This window comes from Triticum urartu, chromosome 7A (genome assembly GCF_056163025.1).
Source record: "Triticum urartu cultivar PI428250 chromosome 7A, HENAU_Tu73, whole genome shotgun sequence".
Lineage (NCBI taxonomy): Eukaryota > Viridiplantae > Streptophyta > Magnoliopsida > Poales > Poaceae > Triticum > Triticum urartu.
In genome coordinates this window covers 19,091,064-19,109,796 of record NC_141879.1, presented here as the reverse complement: position 1 = coordinate 19,109,796, position 18,733 = coordinate 19,091,064, and the positions used below count along the sequence as shown (strand labels likewise).

At 46.9% G+C, this 18,733-nt stretch overlaps 1 pseudogene; it reads right to left on the bottom strand.

Annotated features, from left to right (window-relative positions):
* Nucleotides 1-4,667: 4,667 nt before the first annotated feature.
* Nucleotides 4,668-6,358, bottom strand: LOC147957052 (uncharacterized; annotated as a pseudogene).
* Nucleotides 6,359-18,733: the final 12,375 nt, after the last annotated feature.

Genomic DNA, 18,733 nt, shown 5'->3' with positions numbered 1-18,733 from the left:
TACACACCCATTCTCAAGGCAACTCACGTACACACCCATTCTCAAGGCAACTCACGCAAGCACACATCCATCGCATAAACACCTCCAGCAATCCATCCATCCGCAACCCACGCACCCATCAATCGGGACTCACGGCCAGGCCGAGGGAAGAACGCACGTAGAATCCTCACGCATCGGCCGGAGGCGGAGTGGATAGCCTCTGGCAGAGTTTCAGGCGACTGCATCCCGGGAGCAAGGCGAGGAGGAGGAGGCGAACCACCATGGAGGCCAAACTCGTATTCCCGAACGGTAAAACTTTGATCTAACAAATCTCTTGCTTAGTTCTTTCTTGGCATATAGCATGCACGCACACAAGTCGGGAGCGTTGCCCGGCAACGTTCGCATGATTGGACCGCCGCCGGAGATGGAGCCGCCGGACCGGATGATGAAGTCAATGTTGCCGGGGATGGTCTTCACCAAGCCAGCGTTACCAAGAACGACGAGGAGGTCGCCATCACCACCTGCTGTCCACCTCGTCACGACGGTTCGACCAAGATGACGACATGGAGCACGCCACGACGCCGCCCACCGTCGAAGTCGACGTCATGAAGGCCGACCCCGCTCACCACCGCTCGACGAAGACGACGTGTCGCCGGAGCTCGTCTCCAAGCCCGCGCTACGGACACTGACGCCGCCGAGGTCAGTGCCCCGGAGGTCGGCGCCACGGTGGCCGCCCCCCACTCATCACCGCTCGATGTGAACGACGCGCCACCGGAGCTCGTCTTCACCAAGCCCGCGCTACGGACGCTGGCGCCACCGAGGTCGGTGCCCCGGAGGTCGGCGCAACGGTGGCCGACCCCACTCACCACCTCTCGGCGAAGACGACGCGCCGCCGGAGCTCGAATGCTGACACCACCAAGTTCGATGCCCCGGGGGGCGATGCCGCGGATGCCGCCCTCACTCGCCACCCCTCGACAAAGACGACATGTCGCCGGGGCTCGTTCTCACCAAGCCAGCAATCGAGGCCAACGGCACACAAATCACCATCACCATTCACATCTACCTCGTCATGGCGGTGCGGTGAGGGTGTTGACATAGAGCTCGCCGAGACGCTGCCCACCGCCGACGTCGCCAAGCTGCTGCCATGGAGGTGGACGCGTTGAAGACATCATGCAACCCGGAACATCGCCGAAGCACTCGCCGGCGGTTCTTCGTCGGCACCTACCAGCAACATCGAGCAACGGTGCAGCCAATGTTGTAACGGAAGCAAACGATGCCCTACCTCTGAGCCGACGCCTCGCCGGGTCCGCCTTTTCCTCGTCACAGCAGGAGCATCCAGTTCGACGGCCGGCTTCCCATCACCGAGAGACCACCTTGTGCCACAAAGTGCCCCTAAACTATCGCTAATGGTGTAAGCGAATTAGTATGCACAATATACCTCATGTGCACGTGCATGGGCCATGCATGTACGTGCATGTTGGCTGTATGGCAACGTACGCGTTCATTGGATTCACAAAAAGAAATGCATGAAAGAAGCTACACATGAGCTATCACCCGAAGACGACGCCAATGAAGCTGCTCGACACCATCTGCTTCGTCATGCTCGGTGTCGCCGAAGATGGAGACGCGCAGCACCCCACCTCCTGCTTGTCCACCCCGTCTTACTGTAGAGCTCTGAAGATGAACATGTGAGCACGGCGACGTTCACTCCGCGCCCGGACGCGAAGTGAAGGCTGGGGTCCCACACCACGATGCCATGATTCGAATGGCCTCCTACCACCGTGTCGCTGCTACCGGCGCCCCACTCATTCGGAGGCCGAAGCCGAGCAAGTTGGCGCTGCCCGAGGACAAGATGCGACGGCGAGGCGACGTGACTTCAACGACAACACTACTCCTCTACGAACTCATGAGACGACGCCTTGATGACGCCGACTGCTGTGGACTCGGCGTCTGGCCGGGACGAGGTGTCGACCACTCAGGCCATGCTGGTGCGAGCAACGCGACGGTCATACACCAACGCCGGTCTCCATCGACATTTACTCCCGCAGGGCATTGACCCTTGTACACCCCGAGAAGCTACTGGTCGTCGAGAAGTCCGAGCCGAGCGTGATCCATTCTACCCCAACAACAACTCCTCCAACGCCGCCAAGACCGACGAGGCATGACGGCGAGGGCGAGCGTGGCCACCGCAAAGGCGACGCTACACGCGGCGCGTGTACCGACGAGGACACGGGCTCTTCCGCCCACACACACACATCACCATCATCATGCATGGAGAACGCGAAGCGAAGACGACGAAGATGACCACACAGCTCAATCGGAGGTATCTCGCGGAGCAACCTGCGGGAGTAATTAACCGGGAGTCTTCCGAGGCCCCGAGAACCAGGAGATCACACAATCGCCACAGCCAGCTTGGCCGTGCTAGTAGGCCACGGAGCGCACCTTTTTCTATGGGATATTGTAATTTTATTTCTCCAATGAGATTAATGAAATACATGTTCCCGTATCTCTTTTTTTGTGTACTACGGTACACTGGCACGCCCGCATATGCAGTTTTCTTTCCCCGGCGTCTGAGAGAAACACATTCCCTTCTTCCCTTCTCCCCGGAGTTTTAGATGTTTTTCTCGTGTCAAACATACCAGCTGTAGTTGCAGTTGATTCACCTGTAATGGGTGTTGGCGCTGCTGTGGTATCTGTACAACAATGAAGGACACGGTTTTTAACGATGTTGACATTTTCATATTAATGAGGTATACTTCCATTTAGTTCTTCAATTAGATATACTATCTGCATTGGATTATATTCATCTGCTCCTTTACATAGGCTTTTGCATCTCTGTTTCTTACAGGTCAAAAAAGTTGGGTCTCGATCCGGTGAAAGTCAATATTAACGGAAGTTTGCAAAAAAATATTCTTGGACAACCATTGGGTGTCAGAGGTATCAATTAGAACCTTTCTAACATTTGCATATATATATTTTTCTGGTAGGTTTATTTATCTATAGCTTTGAAATAGATATGTATCTTTACAAAATGGGTCAGATATATTTCAAGTTTCGGGGAGGTACAGAAAGTAATGTTTAGAAAATTCAGTGCAGCTGCAGCAGCTCAAAAGCTAGTAATATGTTCCTATTTTTTGACTGGTAAGTCTATGTTTCCTTTAGTTACAGATTTTGGTATAGCTTGTACAATCATAATCGGGATCATTAGAGCTATGAAATTTCTAAATAACCAGGGATGTTCATGCCGGGAAAAAATCCTATACGACCGGGTCGTCGGCTTTCACTCGTACAACCCTTTCCATCGAACAACAAGTGGAGTCACGAATCTCCAAGTAACTCCTTAAAATCGCGACGCGACAGCCTGCCGGCGGTGCTCGCCTGCCTCCGCTGCTCCTGCCTACCGCCCATGTCCGGCGAGGTAGACAAACGACACTCAGGCACCCGCTACAGCGAGATGTCGAGGAAGAAAAGTAGCCATGGAAGCAGCCACTCCATCAAGCTGGAGGCGGAGCACGACGAGTTCGCCGCTGACCAATGCGTTCCCCTCCTGCAAAATCCGTCTGCCTGGCCCATACGTACTGGGATCCGGCACGGCGGCACTGGTCTACAGCCACGGCAGGTAGGCAGCATCACCCAGGCGGCGCTCCGACGAGAAGCAGCTTAAATAACAAGGTCTCCGGCGAGCTTCCCGGCGCCAGCGAACAACCTGCAGGTGGCTCACGCCAGAAAAAGCGGTACAAGGAGGGCCGATACAGGGAAGCTCTGCGCTGCATCAGGCCGGCAAAGGGGAAGACAGGATTGGGTTTGCTTGAAGATTCGCGAAATCCACGTGTCTTCTCATGAAACGGGTCGTACGAGTGAAAGCCAGTGACCCGGTCGTATAGGATTTTCTTTCGTTCATGTGAGGACCGCTAGCAGTGGCCAACCATATTTTTTTCTTTTATTAACTGCGAACGGCCACCGCAGAGGCTAAATAAATATGGTGCAGGAGTGACAGCTCGATAATGCAACCTGACGACTCGTTCTACCGCTTGTTACCACTACGGTAAAGCGAATTTGCCTAATAACGATGATAACATAGGTCATATATATGAACTTTCCACAGTTCAAATTCCTTTAATTTTAAATCGTTCGGCATCCACTTTTCTCGGTGGGTAGCGGAAACACCGGATTTCGACCCAAACTCCAGTGAGAAAAAAAAACTGGGCTAGATGCACTCATTTCTGTGACAACGAATTTCGAACGGAGGGAGTATTTGTTAACCCTGTGCTATGCTTTGTATGAGAAAATAGGGCAGCCATTTGTTCCACCTTTTGCAGCTCATCCTAATAGAGCAAATAAACCTTGGCAAGGTACAGTTCAGAATTTCTTCTTTTCGGTTCAGCTTGTTTGGTCTTCGGTATCTTAGCTTCTCCGTTTGTGATTTGTGCGATAGCTAAACATGATCATTGTTAAATCACTACAATATGTATGTCCCATGGCAATGCATGGCAAATTACCTAGTATAGAAACATACAAGGAATTTGCGTCCAACGCAGCTCACTGTTTAACCCGACACAGACGCGCGTCCAAATCTGTTCTATACCCGTGAACTTCAAATCATAGCGTACACTCACATGGTAATGGTACTACTCAGCTTCTACAACAAATTGATTGTTTTTGGATAAAGACATGCATGGTGTTTATTTCTAAGATAAGCCACCGGTGAATTCATTCCCGGACAAATCAAGGAGATACAACGATGGAAGCAACAGGATGCTGTCAAATGGAATCGTGCCGGACAACCTGTTGTCGCTCAGGTCAAGACTACTTAGCTTCTGCAACAAATTGACTGATTTTGGTATGGGCCCAGTTAGTTGGTTGCCGGACATCCACAACTTTGTAAGGTTGGGGAACTTGCTCATGTCGGCCGGCAGCTCGCCAGAGAGCAGGTTGTTCTCCGCCTTGAACACTCGCAACCCGGTTGCTGAAGTTGGGAAGGAGCCAGAGAACTTGTTGTTCCCCATCTCAATCCACAAGATGTACTCGCATATATTGGCCGGTAAAGACCCGGTGAAACCATTGTTATGTATGATCACATTGGTCATCATCGGAAACGACCATATCTTTGCTGGGAACTCGCCGGAGAAGCTGTTGTTGGACAGCATGATGTTGTTCAGCAGGATGCAGTCGCTCAGGCTCTTCGGGAGCTGGCCCGAGAAGCTGTTGTTGGAGACCACAATGTCGTCGAGCATCCCGTTGGTGCAAAGTGATTCTGGGAGCGGGCCAGAGAGGTTGTTGCTAGAAACCTCGAGGTTTCTGAGAGGCGAGTGCTTCCCGAGCTCCGCCGGCAGCTCGCCCGAGAGATTGTTTTCAAATAGCCTGATGTCCCTGAGATTGGGGAGCATCGCTATGCTTGCTGGAATGGTGCCGGTGAGCTGGTTGGTGTACAGGAACAGAAAGCTCAGGTTCTTGAGGCCACTGAAGTCTTCCGGTACTTCTCCTGTGAGCTGGTTCGACGACACATCAAGCTCTATCAACTTCACCGACGTGATTTTGCGTGGCAGTTCGCCGGTGAGTCCATTGTTGTACAGGTACACGTACTCGAGCTTTTTGTGTTGCCACACCCATGCTGGGATCTGGCCGGTGAGGTTATTATTATTCACGGCGATCAGCTGGAGGTTCGCTAGGCTAGAGTAGGCCTTCGGGATCTCGCCGGTCATGTTCATGCTAGACATCCAGAGGTAGCTCAGGTTGGTCAGCTTGGCGAACTCCAGCGGCGCAGGCACCGGCACGAACGGGTTCAAGGCAAGCGTGAGCTGCTCGAGCCGGGTGAGCTTGCTTATCTCGGTCGCTGGGTACGCTCCGGTGAACTGGTTGGTGTCAAGAATTAGGGATCTCAGCGCGAATAGCCCCGCCACCGCAGCCGGCACTACACCGTGGAAGTTATTGCTTGACAGGTTGAGGCGCTCCATCGTCGGTGACAGGCGGCTGATGTCATGCGGAAGGACCCCGTGGAAGGCGTTGTTGGAGAGGTCGAGGAAGCGGAGCTGGGAGCAGTTGTAGAGCGGGGCGCCAGGGAAGCCGCCGGTGAGGTTGTTGTAGGAGAAGTCGAGGTGGGTTAGGCTCGGAAGGTCGCACAGAGACGCCGGTACCTTGCCCGTAAGGTGCAGCCTCTGCAAGGATATCCCTGTCACCACACCAACACGCCCACCACCGCAGGAGACGCCGACCCAATTACAGTGGTCGCTGTTGATGAGAGGGTGCCACGACATAAGCTGCGTGGGGTTTCCCCACTCTTGCTTGATAGCTAAGAGGGTGGCTTCGTCGACGGAGCTGAACTGCAAGCTCGATGTGCCGGCCAGACACCCAGGAGCAGCACAAGGTGGGTGCTCGACATTTTGTGTGTGTGTGGGGGTGGGGGGGGGGGGGGGGGGGGGCGATGTTTGGTGAGTGCTGGGTAATAAATATACTGCGGAGTGACGAGTGGAGCTTGGCTAATAAATAAGAGCAGTTTTAGTATGTTCTATCTTACCTCCTCGTTTCATGTGAGAGGTAAGAGTAGCTAATAGATCTAAAACGTTGATCTTATTAATTAGTGATCTGATTAATTTTTATTTTCTTACCTCACATGTAAAAATAAGAGGTAAGGGGGAGCATGTCAAAATTTGCCAATAAACTAGTACTCATATCTTATTAGTTCGCCTAGTCAAGTACTACCTCCGTCCTCACTCGCAAAAAAAAAAAGTACTACCTCGGTCCTGGTTTATTGGTCCCCTTTATAATTTGTGCCAAATTTTGATTAAAGGATTTAAATAGCAAAATGTCAATGCATGTTAATAAAAATTATATCATTGGATTCATATTTGAGTATAGTTTCCAAGGATATAACTTTTGGTGACATGTATGAACATATTGTTAATTAAATCTATGATCAAAATTTGACGTAAAATACAGTGAGAATCAATAAACCAGGACGGAGGTAGTAGGTCGTCGGTCATCGGCCACACTATGAGGTAGGCATATGCTTAATATCTTAGTTGGAAGGAAGTAGTTATATTCTGTGGCAATTTCTACTACCACAATACAAGTAACCGATGGACAATATACATGGCTCAGGCCGATAGCAGAGGGATCACTCATCGATTAATATACGTGCATTTCATTAGGAAATGTGTAATACTCTTTTTGTTTTTATTTACGTCCAATGATCTCGCCTAGTCAAACAGATTCTAGAGTCGCCGGTCATCAGTCGTCGGCAATGAGTGGACGACACCAATTGACGTTAACTAAATGAGGTAGACACATCTTGAAATGTCAGATCCATGGAGTTTCCTTGCCAATTTAGAGCTTGCAACCTAGAAAACAATTGTTCACAATTCAACCATTTTGCTCCGGCGGCAACTTTGTTCACAACTCAAACAAATATATATTCTTCGCTTGTGTTTTGCCACTTTTTGTGGGATGTTCCATGGCGTTGTCTAGTTTGTGGACGGTGCTGTGTAGTGAGTGGGGCTAGGCTCATATACACCGAGGAGTGCATTCATGGTCGGTGCTCGACATTGTTCCATGGGCTCTGTCCTGTCCGACCGTGAGGTGGGAATGGGTCGTGACGCGTGGAGCTTGCCCAGTCAAGCAGGTCGTCAGCTAATTTCGTCGCAATTTCTAATATAATAAAGAACTCCATGGAGCTCTGCCTCCATTTTGGGGGACGAGTTTCATGCAGCTCTTTATTTGAAAATTTTCAAAATCATACTTTTAAGTTTCAAAAAATTCTGGAAAAATTATACGTGTTCATATGGATGTGTGTTGAGGATATTGCTTACTGTTAGCGTCTTCGTCAGCTGGGGATTAGAGATTAATCAAAAATCGGCTAATTAATCGAGTTTATCGGTCAACTATTAATCGCCCATTTCTTGCAAATCCTGGGTTCCCAACACTAAAATATGCTATATTCAACACCAAAACAATATTAGACAGAAGTGTTACCTTGATTCCTAGCCTTTGAATCTTCTTATAATGGCAAACAAAATAGGACAATAGTACATATTGCAAAACAAGATCCACAAAACACAAAGAAACATAGTTTTTTGTAAACATAATGTTAAGAATATGCCCGATTTATCGGTAGTTTCCTGATAAATTGCTTGTCAGAGTGATAAATCGGCCCAAATGATAAACAGTAAAGATAAGGCATAATCTTATCGGTTAACCAACGAGCAGCGATAAATCGAACGATAAATCGCTGAATCGGAAGGTTTCTTGAACAATGTGTAAAGTCTGGCGATGAAATACATTATAGCGAGGGCTACACAAAAAAGACAAATTCGTGCATTTTATAGTGAACAGTATGTGACTGTTCATCATTTCAAAATCATGGTTTTTTCTTTTTTGTGTAGCTCTCATCGTAATGTATATCATCTTCAAATTTTACACACATGTACTAACACATCCTTATGAACGCATATGATTTTTTTGTAGATTTTTTTTTGAAATTTCAAATTTTGTTTTAAAAAATTTCAAAATAAAAAACTTCATGGAGCTCGGCCTTCATTTAGCATTTTTGTACTATATACCACAATAAAAGTAAGTAACTGATCGACAATATACATGGTTCGACATAGCAAAGAGATCACATCATCCTTTAATATACGCGCATTTAAATAGCTAATGTGTAATGGCGGAGCTCTCGCCATGTCAACCAGACTCTAGAGTCGTCGGTCAATGGTCGGCGTGACGAGTGGACAAGACTAGTTGATTTTAACTGAATGAGGTAGACATACCCTAATATCTTGAAATGGCAGGTCTATAAAGTTCCCCATTTTTTGTTGAAGGAGACCCTCTGAAGACCCTCTGCCCACTGGAATTGCCAAGAAGGACCCCTTCCGGACAAAATTGACAAAATGGACCCTCTCATCCGTGGCGACAGGCGCAACAGGCGACACGTGGCACCTGCCCTGCCTCCACGCCAGGAGGCGGCCGCCCGGGTATAACGGTTTTTTTGGACGCACTCGAGCTGGGACTGAACGGCCAGGGCAGGCTGGCCCTGCCGCCACCTCATGAGGCGGCGAGAGCGCTGGACCTGCCGCTCCCAGGTCGACAGGTCCTACTGCACACGGAACCAGCAGGTGGGCCATGCCGCCACCACAGCAGGCGGTATCTCTGTTGCTGCTGCATGCGCGACAGCTTGCAGACGGCGCTGATTCCCGTGCAGACGGCGCTGATTCCCACGCGCAAACGGCGCTGATTTTCACGGGCGGGAATCTGTGGATTTTTGACCCCTTGTGCCCACGGTGCTCCTCCGCACTGGTTGCTTTGGCGGGAATCACTCACTGCGCTGGCTCTTGCTTTAGCGGACGCGACAGTATCAGTCACTCAGCTCTGCTTTTGCCTCAGAGGACGCGACCGCATCAATCACTACATTTCGTCTGTTCGCGCCTATTTTCTCGCCATTATTTGTCGTCTGAGCCTATAAAAGGAGACACCGAGGCTCTCGTCATCCTCATCCAGCCATCCTTGAAAATCGCACTTCGCAAAGTGTGTAACACATTTTTTTCAGTCGGTATGAGTTTGCCTTGCTCGGATCAAAGCATTAGGCCGAGGAAAATGAAGAATGCAAGTTTGCCTCCGCGGGTGGCAGTCCTGCGGTGTTGGTGTGGCGATCTTTACAAGGTGAAGGAGGTGACCGATTTTTCAGATTGGTTGGTGATAATTCCCAAGTGCAGGGAATCATCGTAGCAATTTCCAAAGGTGGAAGTGATAAGTATGGAGTGTCGAACCCACAAGGAGCTAAAGGTAAGATCAATATTCTCTCAAGTCCTATCTGGCACGGATACGACTCTACGTACACCGAACGTTTGCTTCCAACTAGAAACGAGAAATAAAACTACGTTGTGGGTATGAAGAGGATAACTTTGCATGATATCGGAGAGCTAAAATATAAAAGTAGGTGCTGTTATCATAAAGTTAGAATATATTACTAAATATTATAAATAGCGAGTGTGAAATAATGATGGGTCGGTGTGCAGAATTGTCCTAGGCAATTGTTAACAAGATCGGTAATCACTATTGCAATTTCATATGAGGGAGAGGCATAAGCTAACATACTTTCTCTTCTTGGATCATATGCACTTATGATTGGAACTCTAGCAAGCATCCGCAACTACTAAAGATCATTAAGGTAAAACCCAATCATAGCATTAAAGCATTAAGTCCCCTTTATCCCATACGCCATGACCCACTTATCCGTGTTTATTCTTCTGTCACTCAAGCAACACAGGCAATAAGTAAACCATGGACATATTGCAACACCCTACAGCGGGAATCCCTCACACTTGCGCGACATGGAGGGCACCATAGGACAGCACCAAAATAAAACATACAACTCATACCAATCTAGATCATCAATCAACCAAAAGACAAAGGATATCTACTCAAAACATCATAGGATGGCAACACATCATTGGGTCATAATATGTGGCATAAAGCACCATGTTCAAGTAGGGATTACAGCGAGGTGCGACAGAGTGGACCGCGTAAAAGAGATGAGGATGGTGATGATGATGGTGATGTTGATGAAGACGATCACCGCGGCGATGATTCCCCTCCCGATGGCACTCCAGCGCCACCGAGAGAGAGGATGAGAGGTTCTCCCCCTTGTACTTCCTCCTCCATGGCCTCCCCCCTAGACGGGGAGAGGTCCCCCTCTCTGGTCCTTGGCCTTCATGGCGATGATGGCCCCTCCGAGATCCTTCCCATGGCCTCCGGTGATGATGGCCCCCTCCGGCAGGGTGCTAGAGAGGGCATAGATTGATTTCTCATGGCTATAGAGGCTTGCGGCGGCGGGACTTCTGATCTATGTTATTTTCTGGAGGTTTATGTATTTATAGGAATTTTTGGCGTCAGTTTCACGTCAAGGGGGTCTCCGAGTCGTCCACGAGATAGGGGCCCACACCCAAGGGGGGTGGGCGCGCCCCCCACCCTCGTGGACAGCCCGGGACTCTTCTGGCCCAACTCTTTTACTCCAGGGGCTTCTTTTGGTCCATAAAAAATCATCAAAAATTGGCACTTCAATTGGACTCCGTTTGGTATTCCTTTTCTGTAAAACTCAAAAACAAGAAAAAAAACAGAAACTGGCACTGGGCTCTAGGTTAATAGGTTAGTCCCAAAAATCATATAAAATAGCATATAAATGTATATAAAACATCTAAGATGGATAATATAATAGCATGAATACTTCATAAATTATAGATATGTTGGAGACGTATCAGTTGGGCATGAAGTTTTTCATGTGCGCCAATTATGAGGAAGATCCACCCGTAGGTAGTTCAGAGTAGGACAAGCCTCCGGTATGGTTTAACCATTACGAATAGATATATTGTTTGTTTTTTGGTTGATTGTTTATTAAAATTCTTGTTCTTGTTGTTGTCTCCTCCGCCTCTGTGCATGAACTATCGTCGGATTGACACGGAGATGCCGACTTGGGCAGTCATTGAGATTCTTGAAAGAAGTCGCCATGCATGGGATAGTTTCTACGCGGAAGAGCGACGCGAGAAGGCGGAAGTAGAGGAGAAAGCAGAGCAAGAGAGAGAGAGAGAGAGAGTTAAAAGAATACTATGCCGAGCAAAAGGGTTACTTTCAGGATTTACTGAAGAAAAATAGGGAAGAGGCTCGTCGTATGGAGGAGCAGGATCGACAGCGAAAGATGGCTCGTGAGGCAGAGAGACAGAGAAAGAAAATATCCACGCTGTACTCGGTAGATACCTAGGATATTATTTTAAATTTAGAATCGTTTGTATCTTAATTTCTGCAGTTTAATGTTGCTTTATTTCAGTAGTTAAATGTAGCTTTATTTCAATAGTACGATGTATCTTATTACAGATGAAGCGTGTCGTAATGAAAAAAAGGTTTTAGAATAAAATGCGGCATTTTCTTTTCCTTCACTAATTATCGAACGTCGTGAAACAACTAGAATATGAAATTAAGATAGAACATAATGCCCCACAATAAGATAATACAAACTAATAATGCAAGTACATCTGAATTAAACGGTAGTATTGGACTTGCTTAAAAACTACATGAAGGCATCATCGTCATCCTCCGTCGATGCAGAACTCTTGCCCTTCGAGGATGCAGAACTCTTACCCTTGGACGATGCAGAACACTTGCTCTTCGAGGATGTAGAACTCTTGCCCTTGGATGATGCAGACCTCTTGCCCTTCGATGATGCGGTAGGTGTGACCTTGGTGCTGGGCATGAAGATATCATCTTTGTCCTTGCTGTCGTCAGTCCATAAAAAAGTATGTTTTGCTGCAAACTTCAGGTGTGATTCACTCTTATGCTCTATCTTCTTCCATCTTCCATGCAACCTGAGAAGTTCTTTTCGTATCTCCTCAAAGGTCCTGGAAGGCCACCCACACCTAGATAATGCGTGACTCAGCTCATTCATGAGAGTGTCACTACTGATGAGTTCATCCCGTGGAACTATTGTATTGTCTATCTTGAAATTGGCGGCTAAGCGCAGAAGACATCTGGACATACTAGGGTGAAAAATACGATCAAAAGGATAACCAGACATCTAGAGGAGACTAGGAGACTACACTGAAGTGCGTATCCACCTTAGTGTGGAGGGGGGTTTTATAGGTTAGGAAGAGAAGAATAGGCGGAACTCAGAAGCGGGACAGTATGGCGGGAGATATAGGCGGGAAACGGCGGTGCGAGGTATACGCAGGAATACAGAAGCGGGAAAGTATGGCGGGACATATAGGCGGGAAAGGGCGGTGCGAGGCATACGTGGGAACTCATAAGCGGGAAAGCATGGCGGGAGATATAGGCGGCAAACATTGTTGCCGAGTGGTACATTTTTATTTCAGCATACATAGATGTTTCTTACATAAATCGAAAAGTCTAATACTCACATATGTAGATACAATGGGTCACACACGTAGATAAATGAATCAGCCTAGTCGAGGACGGCCACCTGGCCTTTCCTTAGGACCGGAAAGCGACAAGCGATTAGGTGGTCGAGTTACACGAAGACCGCGGCCGTACTCCACTTCGGCTTCCCGTGTATGCGACTCTTGCGTAGGTGGTGGAGTTTGGAATCCTTGTTGCGAACTTGATGTGTAATTGTAGGCTTATGGTTGCGACTCCTCGGGGATAAAAGATGGGCCAATAACGTCCCCTCCAAAGAATTCTGTAACTACTACTATAACTGTGTAGCCATGATCATGTGATGGTCTCCGGATGCGTGTGTTGAGGCCACGTAGGGTGTCCTCATCATCCCATGTACGATCACGTATGTCCTGCACATAGAAACATTGTAAACAAACTGTTAGAGGATAATATGGATATCATTGTAAATGCATTAAAATGTAAACATGACTACCTGATCAGATCCCTCGCTTGTACTATTTGGCCATTGTGCGTCGTACTAGTTTATCTCTGGGACACGAGTCTCCTCTGGCATGGAGATCCCTCGCGTGGAGAGATATGGCTGAGATCCCTCACCTTGGGTGTATGCGACATATCCTATGTACGCATATGGGTTCGGAGAAAGAGTCTGCTCGGGCATTGAATCCAAGCCCATGCCATGGTCCTAAGATGTCTGCCCCTGATGAAGCTGCACCGAAGAAGAGCGATGCAGTGGCAGAGATGAGGCATGTCGTGGCAATGTCGTTGTAGTACTCGGACCCCCCCACCCCACTGCCCATGGCTCGTACGCGCCTCGCTCAGTCTGGACGACGACGCCTCACTTGGTCTGGCTGACCTCGCTACCGGCATGTTGTACGCTCCAGTGACAATGTCGTCGCCTCTACCGCATCTTAACTTTGCTACCACGTATTCTTGAAGATGTTTCTGGAATGACTTGCGAACTAGGCCCCGGGCCTTCATGGTTTCCGCCGCCATCTGCCCTACTTCGTTGCAAGTTTCAAGATGAACAATATTTGGTTGTTATTTGGTTGAAATGATTATGAAATGATGAACTGAAAGGGTTACTTGTGATTACCAGCTGGTCATGATAGTAAGCTGCATGCAGCTCAATCTGTCCCTGCATCTGCTCCTCCTGTGTGAGATGTGTTGGTATCGTAGGTGGTTGACTGGTCAGCCTAGTACGCGAGCTGATGCAGTACTCGTACGCTTGAGCTATACTTCCATCGTATGGTCTATGAAATTAAATAATTACATCAACCATTGTGATGAAAGCAAAGCATTTTCATGCATCGTATGGTCACCGTAATAAAATTATGTAAATAAAATGTACCTAAGTTGATGCATATATATCTTCTAGCGCTTCATTTCCCACTTGTGTACCCATTGAATGTTGTATACCCTCCAATCGTAACAACTCCAACCGCGACCCATATTGGTCAACCTACAAATTACGTAACAAAGTATGAGTTTAATAAATTAAAAAAGACACTAACTATTTAGGGAGGTCACATCTTACTTATGGGTTTCCTCGTTTGTACATCTTGAAAAAGGTGGTGGAATCTCCTGATAGAGACCAAACTGTCTTATGACACGCTCTGGGTTGTAAGGCTCAACACACCATAGGAACAATAAGTTGCAGCGAGTCAGCCAGAATGCACTATCGCTCAAGATGCATGCTGTGATGGGTCGTATATCGAAGACCATCTGTAACTGCTCCTGATTCCATGGGTTCCATGTGACTAGTGACTCATCAAGTATCTCAAACTGCTGGTGGTATATAAGATAACAATTTTTCGCAATATTTGGAGACCATTGTTTCTGTTGGGGAATGTAGTAATTTCAAAAAAATTCCTACGCACACGCAAGATCATGGTGATGCATAGCAACGAGAGGGGAGAGTGTCGTCTACGTACCCTCGTAGACCGTAAGCGGAAGCGTTATGACAACGCGGTTGATGTAGTCGTATGTCTTCACGATCGATCGATCCCAGCACCGAAGTTACTGCACCTCCGCGGACTGCACACGTTCAGCTCGGCGATGTCCCACGAACTCACGATCCAGTAGAGCTTTGAGGGAGAGCTTCTTCAGCACGACGGCATGATGACGGTGATGATGAAGTTACCGATGCAGGGCTTCGCCTAAGCACCGCTACGATATGACCGAGGTGGATTATGGTGGAGGGGGGCACCGCACACGACCAAGAGGGGGGAGGGTCCCTCAATGATCAACGTGTGTGTCTATGGGGTGCCCCCATCCCCCGTATATAAAGGAGTGGAGGAGGGGGGAGGGTCGGCCCTCCGAGGCGCGCCCCAAGGGGAGTCCTACTCTCACCGGGAGTAGGATGCCCCCCCCCTTCCAAGATGGAGTAGGAGAGGGAAGGAAAGGGAAGGAGGGAGGAAGGAAAGGGGGGTCGACCCCCCTCCCAATTTGGATTGGGCTTGGGGGGGGGGGCGCCCCCTCCTTTGCTCCTTTCCCCTCTTTTTCACTAAGGCCCAATAAGGCCCATATACCTCCCGGGGGTTCCGGTAACCTCCCGGTGCTCCGGTATATTTCCGATCTCACCCGGAACCATTCCGATGTCCAAATATAGTCGTCCAATATATCGATCTTTATGTCTTGACCTTTTCGAGACTCCTCGTCATGTCCGTGATCATATCCGGGACTCCGAACTACCTTCGGTACATCAAATCACATAAACTCATAATATCGATCGGTACACCACCGGAGACACCTGTAGAGCACCTTTATAATCACCCAGTTACGTTGTGACGTTTGGTAGCACACAAAGTGTTCCTCCAGTATTCAGGAGTTGCATAATCTCATAGTCATAGGAACATGTATAAGTCATGGAGAAAGCAATAGCAGTAACCTAAGCGATCAAGTGCTAAGCTAACAAAATGGGTCAAGTCAATCACATCATTCTCCTAATGATGTGATCCCGTTAATCAAATGACAACTCATGTCTATGGCTAGGAAACTCAACCATCTTTGATCAATGAGCTAGTCAAGTAGAGGCATACTAGTGACATTATGTTTGTCTATGTATTCACACATGTATTATGTTTCCGGTTAATACAATTCTAGCATGAATAATAAACATTTATCATGATATGAGAAAATAAATAATAACTTTATTATTGCCTCTAGGGCATATTTCCTTCAGTCTCCCACTTGCACTAGAGTCAATAATCTAGATTACACAGTAATGATTCTAACACCCATGGAGTCTTGGTGCTGATCATGATTTGCTCGTGGAAGAGGCTTAGTCAACGGGTCTGCAATATTCAGATCCGTATGTATCTTGCAAATCTCTATGTCTCCCACCTGGACTTGATCCCGGATGGAATTGAAGCGTCTCTTGATGTGCTTGGTTCTCTTGTGAAATCTAGATTCCTTTGCCATGGCAATTGCACCAGTATTGTCACAAAAGATTTTCATTGGACCCGATGCACTAGGTATGACACCTAGATCGGATATGAACTCCTTCATCCAGACTCCTTCATTTGCTGCTTCCGAGGCAGCTATGTACTCCGCGTCACACGTAGATCCCGCCACGACGTTTTGTTTAGAACTGCACCAACTGACAGCTTCACCGCATATCCGATTTGCGATTTAGAATCATCCGGATCAGTGTCAAAGCTTGCATCGACGTAACCGTTTACGACGAGCTCTTTGTCACCTCCATAAACGAGAAACATAGCCTTAGTCCTTTTCAGGTATTTTAGGATGTTCTTGACCACTGTCCAGTGATCCACTCCTGGATTACTTTGGTACCTCCCTGCTAAACTAATAGCAAGGCACACATCAGGTCTGGTACACAGCATTGCATACATGATAGAGCCTATGGCTAAAGCATAGGGAACACTTTTCATTTTCTCTCTATCCTCTGAAGTGGTCAGGCATTGAGTCTGGCTCAACTTCACACCTTGTAACACAGGCAAGAACCCTTTCTTTGCTTGATCCATTTTGAACTTTTTCAAAACTTTATCAAGGTATGTGCTTTGTGAAAGTCCAATTAAGCGTCTTGATCTATCTCTATAGATCTTGATGCCCAATATATAAGCAGCTTCACCGAGGTCTTTCATTGAAAAACTCTTATTCAAGTATCCTTTTATACTATCCAGAAATTCTATATCATTTCCAATTAACAATATGTCATCCACATATAATATTACAAACGCTACAGAGCTCCCACTCACTTTCTTGTAAATACAGGCTTCTCCAAAAGTCTGTATAAAACCATATGCTTTGATCACACTATCAAAACGTTTATTCCAACTCTGAGAGGCTTGCACCAGTCCATAAATGGATCGCTGGAGCTTGCACACTTTGTTAGCACCCTTTGGATCGACAAAACCTTCTGGTTGCATCATATACAACTCTTATTCCAGAAATCCATTCAGGAATGCAGTTTTGACATCCGTTTGCCAAATTTCATAATCATAAAATGCGGCAATTGCTAACATGATTCAGACAGACTTAAGCATCGCTACGAGTGAGAAAGTCTCATCGTAGTCAATCCCTTGAACTTGTCAAAAACCTTTCACAACAAGTTGAGCTTTGTAGACAGTAACATTACCGTTAGCGTCAGTCTTCTTCATGAGGATCTCTTTATTCTCTATGGCTTGCCGATCATCGGGCAAGTCATCCAAATTCCACACTTTGTTTTCATACATGGATCCCATCTCAGATTTCATGGCCTCAAGCCATTTTGCGGAATCTGGGCTCACCATTGATACGTCTCCAACGTATCTATAATTTTTGATTGTTCCATGCTATTATATTATCTGTTTTGGATGTTTAATGGGATTTATCATACACTTTTATATTATTTTTGGGACTAACCTGTTAACCGGAGGCCTGATGTCTACTACACAACCTTCTTCTTGTAGACGTTGTTGGGCCCAAGTGCAAAGGTTTGTAGAACAGTAGCAAATTTCCCTCAAGTGTATGACCTAAGGTTTATCAATCCGTGGGAGGCGTAGGATGAAGATGGTCTCTCTCAAACAACCCTGCAACCAAATACCGAAGAGTCTCTTGTGTCCCCAACACACCCAATACAATGGTAAATTGTATAGGTGCACTAGTTCGGCGAAGAGATGGTGATACAAGTGTAATATGGATGATAGATCTAGGTTTTTGTAATCTGAAAATATTAAAACAGCAAGGTAACTAATTGTAAAAGTGAGCGTAAACGGTATTGCAATGCTAGGAAATAAGGCCTAAGGTTCATACTTTCACCAGTGCAAATTCTCTCAACAATCTTATCTTATATTTACTAATTGGAAGCACCAACGAAGCCTCCACGTTAATTCTCAGAAATCATATAAATTTAGCCTTTGGATTTTAAATCAACGATTCAGATTAAATAAGTGATTGTGATTTTTTTACAGCAAAATAAGTTATTGTGTTTAGAGTCTCATGGGTATACGATCCATACTGTCAAAAAAGAGTCCTCCAGGATCATATCTAAGCTCCTAAGAAAAAAATAGATAGTCCTGCACGCCCACATCCAAGCTCCCAGGAAAAAAAGGAAAAAAGTGTCCTCGACGCCCACATCAAAGTTCACATTAAAAAAGCACGTAACTGCTTCATGCAAAAAAGGCACGTACATATACAACTAAAAGAAACATCACACCCCAATCTAAAAAATGACCACGCGTTAATGGTTAAGATTTACTAGAGGGCCACGCAAGGAAGCACCGTGTATGCGAGGGATGAAATCCACCAGTACTAAAAGGAGAATACTATCTTATTAAAAGAAATCCACGTACGTCAAAGATAAAACTCATGTAAAAAAAGAGTCACATGAAAGAAATAGTTCTCACCATGTCCATGAATA